We start from the raw sequence: 20,413 nt of genomic DNA on the forward strand, positions 1-20,413 counted from the left end.
ATAACACAGTGATATCTCTCTGAGTACAGATAATGCAGTAGATGTCACCTGCAGTCCTATGTAACACCACAGATAACACAGTGATATCTCTCTGAGTACAGATAATGCAGTAGATGTCACCTGCAGTCCTATGTAACACCACAGATAACACAGTGATATCTCTCTGAGTACAGATAATGTAGTAGATGTCACCTGCAGTCCTATGTAACACCACAGATAACACAGTGATATCTCTGAGTACAGATAATGCAGTAGATGTCACCTGCAGTCCTATGTAACACCACAGATAACACAGTGATATCTCTCTGAGTACAGATAATGCAGTAGATGTCACCTGCAGTCCTATGTAACACCACAGATAACACAGTGATATCTCTCTGAGTACAGATAATGTAGTAGATGTCACCTGCAGTCCTATGTAACACCACAGATAACACAGTGATATCTCTGAGTACAGATAATGTAGTAGATGTCACCTGCAGTCCTATGTAACACCACAGATAACACAGTGATATCTCTGAGTACAGATAATGTAGTAGATGTCACCTGCAGTCCTATGTAACACCACAGATAACACAGTGATATCTCTGAGTACAGATAATGTAGTAGATGTCACCTGCAGTCCTATGTAACACCACAGATAACACAGTGATATCTCTGAGTACAGATAATGTAGTAGATGTCACCTGCAGTCCTATGTAACACCACAGATAACACAGGGATATCTCTGAGTACAGATAATGTAGTAGATGTCACCTGCAGTCCTATGTAACACCACAGATAACACAGTGATATCTCTGAGTACAGATAATGTAGTAGATGTCACCTGCAGTCCCATGTAACACCACAGATAACACAGTGATATCTCTGAGTACAGATAATGTAGTAGATGTCACCTGCAGTCCTATGTAACACCACAGATAACACAGTGATATCCCTGAGTACAGATAATGTAGTAGATGTCACCTGCAGTCCTATGTAACACCACAGATAACACAGTGATATCTCTGAGTACAGACAGTGGTGTCACCTGCAGTCCCATGTAAGGCCCTGTGGCTCCCCCCTTGTTCTCTGGAATGCCGGTCATTCATGGTGATTGCTGTCACTGGGACATTCCTCGCCCCTCGGGGTGGGGGGTGTCGGGGAGGGGGGGGGGTCACATGCCTCTAATCTCCTTACACACTCATTTCCATTCAGATGGGTATGAAAGAATTCATCAATCATGTTCGGGGATTAGGGGCAGGGTCTCGGCTCCTCGGTCTCAGGCTCTCTGCAGACGTCGGGGTCTCCATATACTGCTCCGCATCCTCCAGGACCGGTGAGTACAGACTCGTCACCAAGGATAGTAGGAATACAAGTCCCAGCATTCTATGTGACAGGGGACTACAACCCCCAGCATTCTATGTGACAGGAGACTACAACCCCCAGCATTCTATGTGACAGGAGACTACAACCCCCAGCATTCTATGTGACAGGAGACTACAACCCCCAGCATTCTATGTGACAGGGGACTACAACCCCCAGCATTCTATGTGACAGGGGACTACAACCCCCAGCATTCTATGTGACAGGAGACTACAACCCCCAGCATTCTATGTGACAGGAGACTACAACCCCCAGCATTCTATGTGACAGGGGACTACAACCCCCAGCATTCTATGTGACAGGAGACTACAACCCCCAGCATTCTATGTGACAGGAGACTACAACCCCCAGCATTCTATGTGAGAGGGGACTACAACCCCCAGCATTCTATGTGACAGGAGACTACAGCCCCCAGCATTCTATGTGACAGGAGACTACAACCCCCAGCATTCTATGTGACAGGGGACTACAACCCCCAGCATTCTATGTGACAGGGGACTACAACCCCCAGCATTCTATGTGACAGGAGACTACAACCCCCAGCATTCTATGTGACAGGAGACTACAACCCCCAGCATTCTATGTGACAGGAGACTACAACCCCCAGCATTCTATGTGACAGGAGACTACAACCCCCAGCATTCTATGTGACAGGAGACTACAACCCCCAGCATTCTATGTGACAGGGGACTACAACCCCCAGCATTCTATGTGACAGGAGACTACAACCCCCAGCATTCTATGTGACAGGAGACTACAACCCCCAGCATTCTATGTGACAGGAGACTACAACCCCCAGCATTCTATGTGAGAGGAGACTACAACCCCCAGCATTCTATGTGACAGGGGACTACAACCCCCAGCATTCTATGTGACAGGGGACTACAACCCCCAGCATTCTATGTGACAGGAGACTACAACCCCCAGCATTCTATGTGACAGGGGACTACAACCCCCAGCATTCTATGTGACAGGAGACTACAACCCCCAGCATTCTATGTGACAGGAGACTACAACCCCCAGCATTCTATGTGACAGGGGACTCCAACCTCCAGCATTCTATGTGACAGGAGACTACAATCCCCAGCATTCTATGTGACAGGAGACTACAACCCCCAGCATTCTATGTGACAGGAGACTACAACCCCCAGCATTCTATGTGACAGGAGACTACAACCCCCAGCATTCTATGTGACAGGAGACTACAACCCCCAGCATTCTATGTGACAGGGGACTACAACCCCCAGCATTCTATGTGACAGGGGACTACAACCCCCAGCATTCTATGTGACAGGAGACAACGACCCCCAGCATTCTATGTGACAGGAGACTACAACCCCCAGCATTCTATGTGACAGGAGACTACAACCCCCAGAATTCTATGTGAGAGGAGACTACAACCCCCAGCATTCTATGTGAGAGGAGACTACAACCCCCAGCATTCTATGTGACAGGAGACTACAATCCCCAGCATTCTATGTGACAGGAGACTACAACCCCCAGCATTCTATGTGACAGGAGACTACAACCCCCAGCATTCTATGTGACAGGAGACTACAACCCCCAGCATTCTATGTGACAGGAGACAACGACCCCCAGCATTCTATGTGAGAGGAGACTACAACCCCCAGCATTCTATGTGAGAGGAGACTACAACCCCCAGCATTCTATGTGACAGGGGACTACAACCCCCAGCATTCTATGTGACAGGAGACTACAACCCCCAGCATTCTATGTGACAGGAGACTACAACCCCCAGCATTCTATGTGACAGGAGACTACAACCCCCAGCATTCTATGTGAGAGGAGACTACAACCCCCAGCATTCTATGTGAGAGGAGACTACAACCCCCAGCATTCTATGTGACAGGGGACTACAACCCCCAGCATTCTATGTGAGAGGAGACTACAACCCCCAGCATTCTATGTGAGAGGAGACTACAACCCCCAGCATTCTATGTGAGAGGAGACTACAACCCCCAGCATTCTATGTGACAGGGGACTACAACCCCCAGCATTCTATGTGACAGGGGACTACAACCCCCAGCATTCTATGTGACAGGGGACTACAACCCCCAGCATTCTATGTGACAGGGGACTACAACCCCCAGCATTCTATGTGACAGGGGACTACAACCCCCAGCATTCTATGTGAGAGGGGACTACAACCCCCAGCATTCTATGTGACAGGGGACTACAACCCCCAGCATTCTATGTGACAGGAGACTACAACCCCCAGCATTCTATGTGACAGGAGACTACAACCCCCAGCATTCTATGTGACAGGAGACTACAACCCCCAGCATTCTATGTGACAGGAGACTACAACCCCCAGCATTCTATGTGAGAGGGGACTACAACCCCCAGCATTCTATGTGACAGGAGACTACAACCCCCAGCATTCTATGTGACAGGAGACTACAACCCCCAGCATTCTATGTGACAGGAGACTACAACCCCCAGCATTCTATGTGACAGGAGACTACAACCCCCAGCATTCTATGTAACAGGAGACTACAACCCCCAGCATTCTATGTGACAGGAGACTACAACCCCCAGCATTCTATGTGACAGGGGACTACAACCCCCAGCATTCTATGTGACAGGAGACTACAACCCCCAGCATTCTATGTGACAGGGGACTACAACCCCCAGCATTCTATGTGACAGGGGACTACAACCCCCAGCATTCTATGTGACAGGGGACTACAACCCCCAGCATTCTATGTGACAGGGGACTACAACCCCCAGCATTCTATGTGACAGGAGACTACAACCCCCAGCATTCTATGTGACAGGAGACTACAACCCCCAGCATTCTATGTGACAGGGGACTACAACCCCCAGCATTCTATGTGAGAGGAGACTACAACCCCCAGCATTCTATGTGACAGGGGACTACAACCCCCAGCATTCTATGTGACAGGGGACTACAACCCCCAGCATTCTATGTGACAGGAGACTACAACCCCCAGCATTCTATGTGACAGGGGACTACAACCCCCAGCATTCTATGTGACAGGAGACTACAACCCCCAGCATTCTATGTGACAGGAGACTACAACCCCCAGCATTCTATGTGACAGGGGACTACAACCCCCAGCATTCTATGTGACAGGAGACTACAACCCCCAGCATTCTATGTGACAGGGGACTACAACCCCCAGCATTCTATGTGACAGGGGACTACAACCCTCAGCATTCTATGTGAGAGGAGACTACAACCCCCAGCATTCTATGTGACAGGGGACTACAACCCCCAGCATTCTATGTGACAGGGGACTACAACCCCCAGCATTCTATGTGAGAGGAGACTACAACCCCCAGCATTCTATGTGACAGGGGACTACAACCCCCAGCATTCTATGTGAGAGGAGACTACAACCCCCAGCATTCTATGTGAGAGGAGACTACAACCCCCAGCATTCTATGTGACAGGAGACTACAACCCCCAGCATTCTATGTGACAGGAGACTACAACCCCCAGCATTCTATGTGACAGGAGACTACGACCCCCAGCATTCTATGTGACAGGGGACTACAACCCCCAGCATTCTATGTGAGAGGAGACTACAACCCCCAGCATTCTATGTGACAGGAGACTACAACCCCCAGCATTCTATGTGACAGGAGACTACAACCCCCAGCATTCTATGTGACAGGAGACTACGACCCCCAGCATTCTATGTGACAGGGGACTACAACCCCCAGCATTCTATGTGACAGGAGACTACAACCCCCAGCATTCTATGTGAGAGGAGACTACAACCCCCAGCATTCTATGTGAGAGGAGACTACAACCCCCAGCATTCTATGTGACAGGGGACTACAACCCTCAGCATTCTATGTGAGAGGAGACTACAACCCCCAGCATTCTATGTGACAGGAGACTACAACCCCCAGCATTCTATGTGAGAGGAGACTACAACCCCTAGCATTCTATGTGAGAGGGGACTACAACCCCCAGCATTCTATGTGACAGGGGACTACAACCCCCAGCATTCTATGTGACAGGAGACTACAACCCCCAGCATTCTATGTGACAGGGGACTACAACCCCCAGCATTCTATGTGAGAGGAGACTACAACCCCCAGCATTCTATGTGAGAGGAGACTACAACCCCCAGCATTCTATGTGACAGGGGACTACAACCCCCAGCATTCTATGTGACAGGAGACTACAACCCCCAGCATTCTATGTGACAGGGGACTACAACCCCCAGCATTCTATGTGACAGGAGACTACAACCCCCAGCATTCTATGTGAGAGGAGACTACAACCCCCAGCATTCTATGTGACAGGAGACTACAATCCCCAGTATTCTATGTGACAGGAGACTACAACCCCCAGCATTCTATGTGACAGGGGACTACAACCCCCAGCATTCTATGTGACAGGAGACTACAGCCCCCAGCATTCTATGTGAGAGGGGACTACAACCCCCAGCATTCTATGTGAGAGGGGACTACAACCCCCAGCATTCTATGTGACAGGAGACTACAACCCCCAGCATTCTATGTGACAGGAGACTACAACCCCCAGCATTCTATGTGACAGGGGACTACAACCCCCAGCATTCTATGTGACAGGAGACTACAACCCCCAGCATTCTATGTGAGAGGAGACTACAACCCCCAGCATTCTATGTGACAGGAGACTACAACCCCCAGCATTCTATGTGACAGGAGACTACAACCCCCAGCATTCTATGTGACAGGGGACTACAACCCCCAGCATTCTATGTGAGAGGAGACTACAACCCCCAGCATTCTATGTGACAGGAGACTACAACCCCCAGCATTCTATGTGACAGGAGACTACAACCCCCAGCATTCTATGTGACAGGAGACTACAACCCCCAGCATTCTATGTGACAGGGGACTACAACCCCCAGCATTCTATGTGACAGGAGACTACAACCCCCAGCATTCTATGTGACAGGGGACTACAATCCCCAGCATTCTCTGTGACAGGAGACTACAACCCCCAGCATTCTATGTGACAGGAGACTACAACCCCCAGCATTCTATGTGACAGGAGACTACGACCCCCAGCATTCTATGTGACAGGAGACTACAACCCCCAGCATTCTATGTGAGAGGAGACTACAACCCCCAGCATTCTATGTGACAGGAGACTACAACCCCCAGCATTCTATGTGACAGGGGACTACAACCCCCAGCATTCTATGTGACAGGAAACTACAACCCCCAGCATTCTATGTGAGAGGAGACTAGTGTAGTAGTGATATGGTGGTGGTACTGTGGTAGTAGTGATATGGTGGTGGTACTGTGGTAGTAGTGATGTGGTGGTGGTACTGTGGTAGTAGTGATGTGGTGGTACTGTGGTAGTAGTGATATGGTGGTGGTACTGTGGTAGTAGTGATGTGGTGGTACTGTGGTAGTAGTGATATGGTGGTGGTACTGTGGTAGTAGTGATATGGTGGTGGTACTGTGGTAGTAGTGATGTGGTGGTGGTACTGTGGTAGTAGTGATGTGGTGGTGGTACTGTGGTAGTATTGATATGGTGGTGGTACTGTGGTAGTAGTGATGTGGGTGGTGGTACTGTGGTAGTAGTGATATAGTGTTGGTACTGTGGTAGTAGTGATGTGGTGGTACTGTGGTAGTAGTGATATGGTGGTGGTACTGTGGTAGTAGTGATATGGTGGTGGTACTGTGGTAGTAGTGATGTGGTGGTGGTACTGTGGTAGTAGTGATATGGTGGTGGTACTGTGGTAGTAGTGATGTGGTGTTACTGTGGTAGTAGTGATATGGTGGTGGTACTGTGGTAGTAGTGATATGGTGGTGGTACTGTGGTAGTAGTGATGTGGTGGTGGTACTGTGGTAGTAGTGATGTGGTGGTGGTACTGTGGTAGTATTGATATGGTGGTGGTACTGTGGTAGTAGTGATGTGGTGGTGGTACTGTGGTAGTAGTGATATAGTGTTGGTACTGTGGTAGTAGTGATGTGGTGGTACTGTGGTAGTAGTGATATGGTGGTGGTACTGTGGTAGTAGTGATATGGTGGTGGTACTGTGGTAGTAGTGATGTGGTGTTACTGTGGTAGTAGTGATATGGTGGTGGTACTGTGGTAGTAGTGATATGGTGGTGATACTGTGGTAGTAGTGATATGGTGGTGGTACTGTGGTAGTAGTGATGTGGTGTTACTGTGGTAGTAGTGATATGGTGTAGTACTGTGGTAGTAGTGATGTGGTGGTACTGTGGTAGTAGTGAAATGGTGGTGGTACTGTGGTAGTAGTGATGTGGTGGTGGTACTGTGGTAGTAGTGATGTGTTGGTGGTACTGTGGTAGTAGTGATATGGTGGTGGTACTGTGGTAGTAGTGATATGGTGGTGGTACTGTGGTGGTAGTGATATGGTGGTGGTACTGTGGTAGTAGTGATATGGTGGTGGTACTGTGGTGGTAGTGATGTGGTGGTGGTACTGTGGTAGTAGTGATGTGGTGGTAGTAGTGATATGGTGGTGGTACTGTGGTAGTAGTGATATGGTGGTGGTACTGTGGTAGTAGTGATGTGGTGATGGTACTGTGGTAGTAGTGATATGGTGGTGATACTGTGGTATTAGTGATATGGTGGTGGTCCTGTGGTAGTAGTGATGTGGTGGTGGTACTGTGGTAGTAGTGATGTGGTGGTGATACTGTGGTAGTAGTGAAGTGGTGGTGATACTGTGGTAGTAGTGATGTGGTGGTGGTACTGTGGTAGTCGTGATGTGGTGGTGGTACTGTGGTAGTAGTGATATGGTGGTGGTACTGTGGTAGTAGTGATATGGTGGTGGTACTGTGGTAGTAGTGATATGGTGGTGGTACTGTGGTAGTAGTGATGTGGTGGTGGTACTGTGGTAGTAGTGATATGGTGGTGTTACTGTGGTAGTAGTGATGTGTTGGTGATACTGTGATGGTAGTGATGTGGTGGTGGTACTGTGGTGGTAGTGATGTGGTGGTGGTACTGTGGTAGTAGTGATGTGGTGTTGGTACTGTGGTAGTAGTGATGTGGTGTTGGTACTGTGGTAGTAGTGATATGGTGGTGGTACTGTGGTAGTAGTGATGTGGTGGTGGTACTGTGGTAGTAGTGATATGGTGTTGGTACTGTGGTAGTAGTGATATAGTGGTGGTACTGTGGTAGTAGTGATGTGGTGGTGGTACTGTGGTAGTAGTGATATGGTGGTGATACTGTGGTATTAGTGATGTGGTGGTCCTGTGGTAGTAGTGATATGGTGGTGATACTGTGGTAGTAGTGATATGGTGGTGGTCCTGTGGTAGTAGTGATGTGGTGGTGGTACTGTGGTAGTAGTGATGTGGTGGTGATACTGTGGTAGTAGTGATGTGGTGGTGGTACTGTGTTAGTAGTGATGTGGTGGTGGTACTGTGGTAGTAGTGATGTGGTGGTACTGTGGTAGTAGTGATATGGTGGTGGTACTGTGGTAGTAGTGATGTGGTGGTGGTACTGTGGTAGTAGTGATGTGGTGGTGGTACTGTGGTAGTAGTGATATGGTGGTGTTACTGTGGTAGTAGTGATGTGGTGGTGATACTGTGGTGGTAGTGATGTGGTGGTGGTACTGTGGTGGTAGTGATGTGGTGGTGGTACTGTGGTGGTAGTGATGTGGTGGTACTGTGGTAGTAGTGATGTGGTGGTGGTACTGTGGTAGTAGTGATGTGGTGGTACTGTGGTAGTAGTGATATGGTGGTGGTACTGTGTTAGTAGTGATATGGTGGTGATACTGTGGTAGTAGTGATATGGTGGTGGTACTGTGGTAGTAGTGATGTGGTGGTACTATGGTAGTAGTGATATGGTGTTGGTACTGTGGTAGTAGTGATATGGTGGTGATACTGTGGTAGTAGTGATGTGGTGGTCCTGTGGTAGTAGTGATGTGGTGGTGGTCCTGTGGTAGTAGTGATGTGGTGTTACTGTGGTAGTAGTGACATGGCGTTGGTACTGTGGTAGTAGTGATATGGTGGTGATACTGTGGTAGTAGTGATGTGGTGGTCCTGTGGTAGTAGTGATGTGGTGGTGGTACTGTGGTAGTAGTGATATGGTGTTGGTACTGTGGTAGTAGATATGTGGTGGTGGTACTGTGGTAGTAGTGATATGGTGTTGGTACTGTGGTAGTAGTGATATGGTGTTGGTACTGTGGTAGTAGTGATATGGTGTTGATACTGTGGTAGTAGTGATGTGGTGGTACTGTGGTAGTAGTGATGTGGTGGTACTTTGGTAGTAGTGATGTGGTGGTGGCACTGTGGTAGTAGTGATTTGGTGGTGGTACTGTGGTAGTAGTGATGTGTTGGTGGTACTGTGGTAGTAGTGATGCGTTGGTGGTACTGTGGTGGTAGTGACGTGGTGGTGGTACTGTGGTAGTAGTGATGTGGTGGTGGTAGTGAAGTGGTGGTGGTACTGTGGTAGTAGTGATATGGTGGTGGTACTGTGGTAGTAGTGATGTGGTGGTGGTACTGTGGTGGTAGTGATGTGGTGGTGTTACTGTGGTAGTAGTGATATGGTGTTGGTACTGTGGTAGTAGTGATATGGTGTTGGTACTGTGGCAGTAGTGATATGGTGTTGGTACTGTGGTAGTAGTGATATGGTGTTGGTACTGTGGTAGTAGTGATGTGGTGTTACTGTGGTAGTAGTGATATGGTGTTGGTACTGTGGTAGTAGTGATATGGTGGTGGTACTGTGGTAGTAGTGATGTGGTGGTGGTACTGTGGTGGTAGTGATGTGGTGGTGTTACTGTGGTAGTAGTGATATGGTGTTGGTACTGTGGTAGTAGTGATATGGTGTTGGTACTGTGGTAGTAGTGATATGGTGTTGGTACTGTGGTAGTAGTGATGTGGTGTTGGTACTGTGGTAGTAGTGATATGGTGTTGGTACTGTGGTAGTAGTGATGTGGTGTTACTGTGGTAGTAGTGATATGGTGTTGGTACTGTGGTAGTAGTGATATGGTGGTGGTACTGTGGTAGTAGTGATGTGGTGGTGGTACTGTGGTGGTAGTGATGTGGTGGTGTTACTGTGGTAGTAGTGATATGGTGTTGGTACTGTGGTAGTAGTGATATGGTGTTGGTACTGTGGTAGTAGTGATATGGTGGTGGTACTGTGGTAGTAGTGATATGGTGTTGGTACTGTGGTAGTAGTGATATGGTGGTGGTACTGTGGTAGTAGTGATATGGTGGTGGTACTGTGGTAGTAGTGATATGGTGTTGGTACTGTGGTAGTAGTGATATGGTGGTGGTCCTGTGGTAGTAGTGATGTGGTGGTGGTACTGTGGTAGTAGTGATATGGTGGTGGTACTGTGGTAGTAGTGATATGGTGTTGGTACTGTGGTAGTAGTGATATGGTGGTGGTACTGTGGTAGTAGTGATGTGGTGGTGGTACTGTGGTAGTAGTGATATGGTGTTGGTACTGTGGTAGTAGTGATATGGTGGTGGTACTGTGGTAGTAGTGATATGGTGGTGGTACTGTGGTAGTAGTGATATGGTGTTGGTACTGTGGTAGTAGTGATATGGTGGTGGTACTGTGGTAGTAGTGATGTGGTGGTGGTACTGTGGTAGTAGTGATATGGTGGTGGTACTGTGGTAGTAGTGATATGGTGGTGGTACTGTGGTAGTAGTGATATGGTGGTGGTACTGTGGTAGTAGTGATATGGTGTTGGTACTGTGGTAGTAGTGATATGGTGGTGGTACTGTGGTAGTAGTGATATGGTGGTGGTACTGTGGTAGTAGTGATATGGTGTTGGTACTGTGGTAGTAGTGATATGGTGGTGGTCCTGTGGTAGTAGTGATGTGGTGGTGGTACTGTGGTAGTAGTGATATGGTGTTGGTACTGTGGTAGTAGTGATGTGGTGGTGGTACTGTGGTAGTAGTGATATGGTGGTGGTCCTGTGGTAGTAGTGATGTGGTGTTGGTACTGTGGTAGTAGTGATATGGTGTTGGTACTGTGGTAGTAGTGATATGGTGGTGGTACTGTGGTAGTAGTGATATGGTGTTGGTACTGTGGTAGTAGTGATATGGTGGTGGTACTGTGGTAGTAGTGATATGGTGTTGGTACTGTGGTAGTAGTGATATGGTGGTGGTACTGTGTTAGTAGTGATATGGTGTTGGTACTGTGGTAGTAGTGATATGGTGTTGGTACTGTGGTAGTAGTGATATGGTGTTGGTACTGTGGTAGTAGTGATGTGGTGTTGGTACTGCCGCTGACCCTCTGTCAGACTCCGGATAGTCACACTCTGCAGAGGTGCAGCACGTTGCAGCGAGGACGCGGTAGAAGTGGCAGCAGTGTGATGTGGAGGTGAATTAATTGAAATCTTCACAGATGCATTTGCAGTAATGAGCGCGCTCCTCGCTCCTCCGCCGCGTCCTGCAGGAGGATTAATTACTGATCTGAAGCATGAAAATAATATCATCTAAGAGCAGAGAATTAATAGGGACGCTCGTAACGATGCAGCAGAGTGTGACTCGTCTGTCAGCTCCCGCCACCTGAAAGCTGTGAGCGGTGGTCACCAGGCGGCATCACTGTGTGTCACACTGATCACGTCCAATAGAGCGGTGGTCACCAGGCGGCATCACCGTGTGTCACACTGATCATGTCCAATAGAGCGGTGGTCACCAGGCGGCATCACTGTGTGTCACACTGATGACGTCCAATAGAGTGGTGGTCACCAGGCAGCATCACCGTGTGTCACACTGATCATGTCCAATAGAGCGGTGGTCACCAGGCGGCATCACTGTGTGTCACACTGATGACGTCCAATAGAGTGGTGGTCACCAGGCGGCATCACCGTGTGTCACACTGATCACATCCAATAAGGGGCTCATTGTTACCTAGGGGGCAATCACAAAGAAGTGGCCCTCGAGTTACAGCAACCCGCCTTTAGCTTGCTTATCTCATTAAAGCAGCAGAGTTAAAAGGCTTTCATAATAACAGTGGTTGGGACATAGATATGGAAACAAACTCGAGATTATTACATTGATACAGGACCAGAACCAAGCTTACTACATAGATACAGGCACAGAACCTAGCTTACTACATAGATATATCAACAGAACCGATCATACTACAGAAATACAGGAACAGAACCAAGCTTACTATGTATGCACAGGATCAGAACCAAGCTTACTACATAGATACAGGAATAGAACTGAGCTTACTACATAGATACGGGAACAGAACTGAACTTACTACATAGATATGATAACAGAACCAAGCTTACTATATAGATACAGCACCAAAACCAAGCTTACTACATAGATAGAGAAATAAAAGTGAGTTTAATACATAGATACAGAAACAGAGCTGACCTTACTACAAAGATCCAGAACCAAGCTTACTACATAGCTATAGGAACAGAACCAAGCTTACTACATAGATACAGTAACAGAACCAATCTTACTACATAGATACAGAAACAGAACGAAGCTTACTACATAGATACAGCACCAAAACCAAGCTTACTACAGAGATACAGAAACAGAACTGAGTTTAACACATAGATACAGGAATAGAACTGAGCTTACTACATAAATACAGGAAGAAAATAGATACAGGAACTGAGTTGAGCTTACTACATAGATCAGGACCAGAGCAGTGCTTGCTAAATAGATATAGGGACATAACCGAGATTACTACATTGATACAGGAACAGAACCAAGCTTACTACAAAGATACAGTAACAGAACTGAGCTTACTACATAGATACAGGCACAGAATCGACCTTGCTACATAGATATATCAAGAGAACTGATCATACTACAGAAATACTGGAACAGAACCAAGCTTACTATGTATGCACAGGATCAGAACCAAGCTTACTACATAGATGCAGGAAAAGAACCGAGCTTACTACATAGATACAGGAACAGAACCAAATTTCCTACATTGATACAGGAACAGAACCGAGCATTTTTGCTTAGATACAGGAACAGAGCCGAGATTTGTACATAGATACAGGAACAGAAATGAACTTACTACATAGATAGAGAAACAGAATCAAGCTTACTACATAAATTCGGAAACAGAATCAAGCTCATTACATAGATATGTGAACATCGGCAAGCTTACTACATAGATACAGGAATATAATCGAGCATACTGCACAGATACAAGAACATAACTGAGCTTACTACATTCTGTAGATACAGGTACAGAACTGAGCTTACTACATAAATACAAGAGCAGAACAGCACCTACTACATAAATACAGTATCAATAACGAGCTTACTACATAAATACAGTACCAGAACTGAGCCTAATTCATCTGGATTTGTTTTCGGACTCAGCTGTTTTCACACTCTCTGTGCTCGTCACATCACTGCTCCAGTTTCCCTACTTACAATCACATGCCAACCTTTTTCTTCTACTTTTCTCAGTGAGAGAAGCAGAAAAGAAAGCAGGCGGCGAGTGATTGTCTCCATGCAGATTGCATATGGAGCCGTGAGGTGGCGAGCACAGAGAGTGTGAAAACAGCCGAGTCCTGATAGTACAATACACAATGTTAGGAGTCAGAGTGAAATCCTACAAGTGCACTGGACACCACTTTAATCTGCAAGTAACTAACATTTACCGCTTGGTTAGCCGGGGTGCTGCTCCCACTCCGCTAAACTGTAAAGAAGACACAGGGAGCACAAACAGGGGAAAGTGAATGAATAACGCATCTCCAAGAAGAGTCAGGGAAAGAAACGGCCACAACAGTGTTTCTCCAGATGAATACGAGCCGCCTGCTCGCATCTAAGGACTGTATGGGGATATAACTCTATCACCAGCAAACACCAAGGGGAAATGTGGGCATTTAAGGGGAAGTGATGATGATTAGCAGCTGAAAGGTGAGGATATCTGCAGGGTCCTGTTATGTCACCGCCGGAGTCTGCTCCAGCGACTTCTGCTCCGATCGCCGGGCGACACCGTGTTCCTGCCGTGGATGGTGCTGGTGATGGGAGAGGAGTCGATGCCGGCGGCACCGGTGGGCGCAGGCTTCGATCATCCACTGGGCTGGGTTATCTTGGGATCTGCAGTACCGCTGGCTGACTATAGGTGGCGTGTGTCTTCCAGCTGAAGTTGCCAGCGTTCAGCTACAGCCAATGGGAAGACACCACACCCTTCTTATTCCCCCTCCTGTCTGCTGACCTCTGCCAGAGATAGTTCTGATTTCCTGGCTCCTGATCCACCCTATTCTGTTTGGTGATTCCTGTGTGCTGACTTCTGCGTGTTTCCTGACCACCCTCCTGTCCGCTGTTTTTGTACCTCGCTGCCCGATCCGGATTTGACCTCTGCTACGTTTTCTGGTTACGTCCTTGCCTGCCGATTCTGTCCCTGTTCTGCTATTCCTGGTTTGACCCTGCCTGACGACTACTCTCATCGGACTGCAGCTTTCCACAGGTGGTGATCTCCAGGGCCCTGTGTAATTCCAAATCCCTGTATAGGGGTTAAAGGGTTTCAGGGTTCTGGGGGTCCTGCTTGGTGAGTGGCTTCCCTCTAGCCTGTCCATTACATCCCATCTGAGTCTGTGGATCCAGGCAGGTGTTACATATCCTAAAAGGAAGGGATTATCCACAAGCAAGGAAGATACATAGCCATTGATACCACAGCAGGAAGAATAGAAAGTCAGGGAGCAGATTGTGTAGCCAAACACTGTGACCTTCTACAGCCGGACACCACAGGACTCTCTGTCACCCGTGACACACCTGTGACACTGTATTAGTTTAGACGGGCTGAATTGGGGTCTATATTAGTTTAGGGGGTCGTTATTAGTTTAGGAGTCTGGTGTGGAGTCTATACCAGTTTAGGGGTCTGATTTGGGGCCTTTATTAGTTTAGAAGGTCTCTTTTAGTTTAGGTTTTTTTGGGGGTCAGTATTAGTTTAGAGGTCTGGCTTGGGGTCTGTATTAGTTTAGGGGTCTGGTTTGAGGTCTGTATTAGTTTGGGGGTCTGGTTTGGGGTCTGTATTAGTTTAGAGGTCTGGCTTGGGGTCTGTTTTAGTTTGGGGGTCTGGTTTGGGGTCTGTATTAGTTTAGGGGTTCTGGTCTGGGGTCTGTATTACTTTGGAGGGTCTGTTTTGGGGTCTGTATTAGTTTGGGGGTCTGGTTTGGGGTCTGTATTAGTTTGGGGGTCTGGTTTGGGGTCTGTATTAGTTTGGGGTCTGTATTAGTTTAGAGGTCTGGCTTGGGGTCTGTATTAGTTTAGGGGTCTGGTTTGGGGTCTGTATTAGTTTAGGGGTCTGGTTTGAGGTCTGTATTAGTTTAGAGGTCTGGCTTGGGGTCTGTTTTAGTTTGGGGGTCTGGTTTGGGGTCTGTATTAGTTTAGGGGTTCTGGTCTGGGGTCTGTATTACTTTGGAGGGTCTGTTTTGGGGTCTGTATTAGTTTGGGGGTCTGGTTTGGGGTCTGTATTAGTTTGGGGGTCTGGTTTGGGGTCTGTATTAGTTTGGGGTCTGTATTAGTTTAGAGGTCTGGCTTGGGGTCTGTATTAGTTTAGGGGTCTGGTTTGGGGTCTGTATTAGTTTGGGGGTCTGGTTTGGGGTCTGTATTAGTTTAGAGGTCTGGCTTGGGGTCTGTTTTAGTTTGGGGGTCTGGTTTGGGGTCTGTATTAGTTTAGGGGTTCTGGTCTGGGGTCTGTATTACTTTGGAGGGTCTGTTTTGGGGTCTGTATTAGTTTGGGGGTCTGGTTTGGGGTCTGTATTAGTTTGGGGGTCTGGTTTGGGGTCTGTATTAGTTTGGGGTCTGTATTAGTTTAGAGGTCTGGCTTGGGGTCTGTATTAGTTTAGGGGTCTGGTTTGGGGTCTGTATTAGTTTGGGGGTCTGGTTTGGGGTCTGTATTAGTTTAGAGGTCTGGCTTGGGGTCTGTATTAGTTTGGGGGTCTGGTTTGGGGTCTGTATTAGTTTGGGGTCTGTATTAGTTTAGAGGTCTGGCTTGGGGTCTGTATTAGTTTAGGGGTCTGGTTTGGGGTCTGTATTAGTTTAGGGGTCTGGTTTGGGGTCTGTATTAGTTTAGAGGTCTGGCTTGGGGTCTGTATTAGTTTAGGGGTCTGGTTTGGGGTCTGTATTAGTTTGGGGGTCTGGTTTGGGGTCTGTATTAGTTTGGGGGTCTGGTTTGGGGTCTGTATTAGTTTGGGGGTCTGGTTTGGGGTCTGTATTAGTTTGGGGTCTGTATTAGTTTAGAGGTCTGGCTTGGGGTCTGTATTAGTTTAGGGGTCTGGTTTGGGGTCTGTATTAGTTTAGGGGTCTGGTTTGGGGTCTGTATTAGTTTAGAGGTCTGGCTTGGGGTCTGTATTAGTTTGGGGGTCTGGTTTGGGGTCTGTATTAGTTTAGGGGTTCTGGTCTGGGGTCTGTATTACTTTGGAGGGTCTGGTCTGATGCACATTCATTTTGCGGTATGATAATTGCTCGGTCGGTCATTTTCGGAGTAGACAATCTTTACAGTAACGATGACGAGTGCTGGATCTTTTGAATATTTATCCCTCCAATGTGATTGGCAGATGTGATTGGCGACAGATCTGCTGACGCTCCATTATATTGTATTACGGTTCAGTCTGGGCGTCTGTGACTGGTCGGTGAGGGGGGTCTGGCCATGGTGGGGTCACCGCCTTGGTCTTGGGCTTTGCTCCTTGGGGCATCTGCTGACCCCGGGTGGAGAGCCCCCTTATCTCCCCCTACAAAGCCTCCGTGTGTGGGCATTGTTGTGCGGGATGCGGCTCAGGAGGGTCTGCGGCTCAGGAAGGTCTGCGGCTCAGGAGGGTCTGCGGCTCAGGAAGGTCTGCGGCTCTGGAGGGTCTGCGGCTCTGGAGGGTCTGCGGCACAGGAGGGTCTGCGGCTCTGGAGGGTCTGCGGCACAGGAGGGTCTGCGGCTCTGTAGGGTCTGCGGCTCTGTAGGGTCTGCGGCTCTGGAGGGTCTGCGGCTCAGGAGGGTCTGCGGCTCAGGAAGGTCTGCGGCTCTGGAGGGTCTGCGGCTCTGGAGGGTCTGCGGCTCTGGAGGGTCTGCGGCACAGGAGGGTCTGCGGCACAGGAGGGTCTGCGGCTCTGTAGGGTCTGCGGCACAGGAGGGTCTGCGGCTCTGTAGGGTCTGCGGCTCTGTAAGGTCTGCGGCTCAGGAGGGTCTGCGGCTCTGGAGGGTCTGCGGCTCTGGAGGGTCTGCGGCACAGGAGGGCCTGCGGCTCTGGAGGGCCTGCGGCTCTGGAGGGTCTGCGGCTCTGGAGGGTCTGCGGCACAGGAGCGTCTGCGGCAAGGAGGGTCTGCGGCTCTGGAGGGTCTGCGGCTCTGTAGGGTCGGCGGCTCTGTAGGGTCGGCGGCACAGGAGGGTCTGCGGCTCTGGAGGGTCGGCGGCTCTGGAGGGTCTGCGGCTCTGGAGGGTCTGCGGCACAGGAGGGTCTGCGGCTCAGGAGGGTCTGCGGCTCTGGAGGGTCTGCGGCTCTGGAGGGTCTGCGGCACAGGAGGGTCTGCGGCTCTGGAGGGTCTGCGGCTCTGTAGGGTCTGCGGCACAGGAGCGTCTGCGGCACAGGAGGGTCTGCGGCTCTGGAGGGTCTGCGGCTCTGGAGGGTCTGCGGCACAGGAGGGTCTGCGGCACACGAGCGTCTGCGGCACAGGAGGGTCTGCGGCTCTGGAGGGTCTGCGGCTCTGGAGGGTCTGCGGCACAGGAGGGTCTGCGGCTCTGGAGGGTCTGCGGCACAGGAGCGTCTGCGGCACAGGAGGGTCTGCGGCTCTGGAGGGTCTGCGGCTCTGGAGGGTCTGCGACTCTGGAGGGTCGGCGGCTCTGGAGGGTCGGCGCCTCACATCTGAGGGTCCTGTCCTAGGATCGCACCCTGGTCCCCCCATACTGGGTGATTATATATGGCTCTGCTCATCCTGGGCCTCCTGCTTCATGAATACAATGCCAGGGCTGCAGTGACGGTGCACAGCAGATGTGCGGCTCGGGGCACAGCGGTGCAGGTTTTTAGCGCGGTATTGCGGATGTGAATGATGTCAGCGCGGATTCTCGGAAATCTCCCGGAGCCGAATATATCAGCATACATTACAGCGATGGCGGGCGGCCCGGACCCTCTACACGCAGGGGGCTGCAGAGGGGACTGCGGGGAGACCAGCGGCATCCAGAGGGGCGACTCTGGGGGGACGCTCATCATTAACCCCTCAGAACCCTAGTGAAGCCCCCGAGGGGTCTGAGCTGATAGGACCCCATGGTTTTCTACAAGACACAAGGGGGGGGGGTACTCCAAAATCCAGACCCCAGCCCTATCACAAATATACACTACAGACCCCATTATAGCTGTCCATCACAGCAAAGGAGACCCGCCGCCGTCACCGCCATGATTTACACTGCAGGTGGAGGAGTCCCGTATGATGAGTGACTGATCCAGGATCCTGATGATCGACCGGAGCAGGATCCGCATTATGGGACCGATCAATAACATCAGCAGCTGCGGGAAATGCCCTCTGCGGAGCGGCACAACCGGATCCGGGAAAATAACCACACAACCCTCCATAATAACCCGTCCTGCCGCTGTCCGGGCCGAACATGCACCCCCAGCCCCAAACCTCAGCTTCCCTGCCCTGCACACACCGACCACTAGAGGGGGCTCAGGAGGGGGCGCCATATAATATAATGAGAGATATAACTCCACACACAGCGCCCCCTAGTGGTGACCGCAGCTAGGCACGATTATATCATTACAATCTATAGCCGGGGAGAAAACCTATACACAGGATTATAGCAGTTATATTCTTGTATATAGGAGCAGTATTATAGTAGTTATATTCTTGTATATAGGGGCAGTATTATAGTAGTTATATTCTTGTACATAGGGGGCAGTATTATAGCAGTTATATTCTTGTACATAGGGGGCAGTATTATAGCAGTTATATTCTTGTATATAGGAGCAGTATTATAGTAGATATATTCTTGTACATAGGGGCAGTATTATAGTAGTTATATTCTTGTACATAGGAGCAGTATTATAGTAGTTATATTCTTGTATATAGGGGCAGTATTATAGTAGTTATATTCCTGTATATAGGGGCAGTATTATAGTAGTTATATTCTTGTACATAGGAGCAGTATTATAGTAGTTATATTCTTGTATATAGGAGCAGTATTATAGTAGTTATATTCTTGTATATAGGGGCAGTATTATAGTAGATATATTCTTGTACATAGGGGCAGTATTATAGTAGTTATATTCTTGTACATAGGGGCAGTATTATAGTAGTTATATTCTTGTATATAGGGGCAGTATTATAGTAGTTATATTCTTGTACATAGGAGCAGTATTATAGTAGTTATATTCTTGTATATAGAGGCAGTATTATAGTAGTTATATTGTTGTACATAGGGGCAGTATTATAGTAGTTATATTCTTGTACATAGGGGCAGTATTATAGTAGTTATATTCTTGTACATAGGGGGCAGTATTATAGTAGTTATATTCTTGTACATAGGGGGCAGTATTATAGTAGTTATATACTTGTACATAGGGGCAGTATTATAGTAGTTATATTCTTGTACATAGGGGCAGTATTATAGTAGATATATTCTTGTAAATAAGGGCAGTATTATAGTAGTTATATTCTTGTACATAGGGGCAGTATTATAGTAGATATATTCTTGTACATAGGGGCAGTATTATAGTAGTTATATTCTTGTACATAGGGGCAGTATTATAGCAGTTATATTCTTGTACATAAGGGGCAGTATTATAGTAGTTATATTCTTGTACATAGGGGCAGTATTATAGTAGATATATTCTTGTACATAGGGGCAGTATTATAGTAGATATATTCTTGTATATAAGGGCAGTATTATAGTAGTTATATTCTTGTACATAGGGGCAGTATTATAGTAGATATATTCTTGTACATAAGGGGCAGTATTATAGTAGTTATATTCTTGTACATAGGGGCAGTATTATAGTAGTTATATTCTTGTACATAAGGGGCAGTATTATAGTAGTTATATTCTTGTACATAGGGGCAGTATTATAGTAGATATATTCTTGTACATAGGGGCAGTATTATAGTAGATATATTCTTGTATATAAGTGCAGTATTATAGTAGTTATATTCTTGTA

The 20,413-nt window shown here is 48.2% G+C and overlaps 1 protein-coding gene across 4 annotated transcripts in view; it reads left to right on the forward strand.

The window, feature by feature from the left end:
• The window catches only part of CNTFR (ciliary neurotrophic factor receptor), a 624,317-nt gene that overhangs the window by 203,706 nt on the left and 400,198 nt on the right, over window positions 1-20,413 (forward strand). The window contains exon 1 of one of the 4 annotated variants that reach the window (XM_075330014.1): window positions 1,253-1,318. The exons of the other annotated variants lie outside the window; for them this stretch is intronic. The gene's annotated coding sequence lies outside the window, so the exon portion shown is untranslated. Of the gene's footprint in view, window positions 1-1,252; window positions 1,319-20,413 lie in introns of those variants that run through there. 4 annotated transcript variants of the gene reach the window in all.

Source organism: Anomaloglossus baeobatrachus, chromosome 1 (assembly GCF_048569485.1).
Source record: "Anomaloglossus baeobatrachus isolate aAnoBae1 chromosome 1, aAnoBae1.hap1, whole genome shotgun sequence".
Lineage (NCBI taxonomy): Eukaryota > Metazoa > Chordata > Amphibia > Anura > Aromobatidae > Anomaloglossus > Anomaloglossus baeobatrachus.